At 47.4% G+C, this 2433-nt stretch overlaps 1 pseudogene; it reads right to left on the reverse strand.

Annotated features, from left to right (window-relative positions):
- Positions 1-1162: 1162 nt before the first annotated feature.
- On the reverse strand, positions 1163-1932 carry LOC101985635 (annotated as a pseudogene).
- Between the last annotated feature and the right edge of the window lie 501 nt (positions 1933-2433).

The following is a 2433-nucleotide window of genomic DNA, read 5'->3' on the forward strand; positions in this document are numbered from 1 at the left end:
ATTTTTATTGAGCTCTACATTTTTTTCTACTCCCCTCCCTGCCTCTCCAATCCCCTTCAACCCTCCCCCAAGGTCTCCAAGCTGCCAATTTGCTCAGAAGATCTTGTCTTTTTTTTTTTTTTACTTCCCATGTAGATTAGATCAATGTATGTCTCTCTTAGTGTCCTCATTGTTGACTAAGTTCTCTGGGATTGTGATTTGTAGGCTTGTTTTCTTTGCTTTATGTTTAAAAACACTTATGAGTGAGTACATGTGATAATTGTCTTTCTGTGTCTGGGTTACCTCACTCAAAATGATGTTTTCTAGCTCTATCCATTTGCCTGCAAAATTCAAGATGTTATTTTTTTCTACTGTGTAGTACTCCATTGTGTAAATGTACCACATTTCTTTATCCATTCTTTGGTGGAGGGACATTTAGCTTGTTTACAGGTTCTGGCTATGACAAACAATGCTGCTATGAACATAGTTGAGCTCCTTGTGGCATGATTGAGCATTTTTTGGATATCTACTCAAAAGTGGTATTACTGGGTCTTTTTTTTTTAAATATTACATAAATTTTTATTTTTCTTAAAATTTCTACCCACGTGGCACCTAAACTCCCACAGGCTTTTCATCTGGTCTTTCTGCAGCCCTGGGTGGCACACCTGGAGGGCACACTTGTTTCAACAACTTGCCAGCTGCCTTACACCCTTATCTCCGCTGTGTCCCACTAAGGCCTCAACCCTTGGAAGTAGTCTCATTACCCTGTGAGCTTTCAGAGCGCATGGAATGTGTTTTTGTAAAGAACCGTATTCTTAGCACCTTCAGGTGCCTGGCATTGAACAAGGACTCAACAAGCATTAGCTGAAGAAAAGGACTCAATGAATATTCCCAAGGGTGGGGCCAGAGGAGCCAGGTAGAGTCAAGGGGGGCAGGACAGAGACCACCTTTCAAGGAATCTGCAAAGGATAGACCTAGTTTGGTCCTTTGACTGGGGGCCTGTGGGACCACACTGCTTATTTAGAGCAGAATCCTGGGAACAACAGGATTGCCCTCAGCCCCTCCTTAACCTCGCCTCTTGGGTCAAAAGCCAACTCCCCTAAGCCCAAAGGATGTTGGTCCTAGGCCAAGGCTAGAGGTGGAGCTAGTGACAGACTATCAGAGGACAGGCTACTTGAGAGGACCCGTCTCTTTTGCAGGATGAGGTGGTCCTTCATGGAACTTGACTGAGGAGAGAAAGGCTTGGGCAGAGGAGTGGGTGACCGAGAGAGTGAGGCTGGGAGGCCCCTCCCCCTGGGAATGGGCCAGCAGAGAGGATATCAGGTTGGGTGGTGCCATGCCTGTCCTGGCCAGGGACCCCGCCCCTCACCAGTCTCTACTTCTGCATGTCACACTGCAACAGCAACACAATGGATGGGTCGCTCTTGGCTGCCTCCTTGAACTCCTCCAGCGTAATCTGGTCGTCCTTATCCTGGTCCATCTTCTTGAAGATCTTGTCCACGCTCTGCTGGGGTGTGAGCCCATTCTGGTTCATGCGCATCATGATCACGATGCCGACCATCTTATAGATAGCCTCTATGATCTCCAGCATCTCCAGGCGCGTGATGCGCCCGTCGCCGTCCAGGTAGTACATCTCAAAGGCCCAGTTGAGCTTATGATCGAAGCTTCCACGGGAGGTGACAGAAAGGGCGCAGATGAACTCCCGGAAATCTATGGTGCCGTCGCCGTTCTTGTCGAATGTGCGGAAAGCATGCTGTGCAAACTTGGAGGCGTCTCTGTAAGGGAAGAACTTGATGTAGAGTTGCTGAAACTCCTCCAGGTTGAGGATGCCGCTGGGACAGTCCTTCAGAAACCCGTTATACCACTGCTTTAGCTCCTGCTCGCTGAACTCTGTGTTCTGCACCAGGTCTTCCAGCACCTCGGGGGCCAGCTTGCTGTTGTTCTTCCCCATGGTGTGCCCTCCCTCCTGGGTAGACTCCTTGTCTCCCAGTGTCCCTCAGGACCATTTCCCAAGTTCTTCCTCCAGGTCTTCCTGGGGACCCCACACAGGCGGTATTGCTGGGTCTTAAGGAAGGTTATTTCCTAATTTCCTGAGAAATCACCACACTGACATCCAAAGGGGCTATACCAGCTTACATTCCCACCAGCAATGCAGAAGTGTTCCCTTTGCCCCACAACCTTTCCAGCATAAGTTGTCTTCACTGATTTTGATCTTGACCATCCTTACAGGTATAAGATGGAATCTCAGAGTTATTTTGATTTGCATTTCTCTGATGACTAAGGATGTTGAACATTTTCTAATACTAATACTCCTCAGATTATTCCACACAATAGAAACAGAGGAACATTGCCAAACTCATTTTTTAAGGCTACAATTACCCTGATACCCAAACCACAGAAAGACATTACTCAGAAAGAGAATTACAGACCAATCTCACTCATGAACGTTGATGC

The sequence above is a fragment of the Microtus ochrogaster genome, linkage group LG5 (assembly GCF_000317375.1).
Source record: "Microtus ochrogaster isolate Prairie Vole_2 linkage group LG5, MicOch1.0, whole genome shotgun sequence".
In the NCBI taxonomy this organism is placed as follows: domain Eukaryota; kingdom Metazoa; phylum Chordata; class Mammalia; order Rodentia; family Cricetidae; genus Microtus; species Microtus ochrogaster.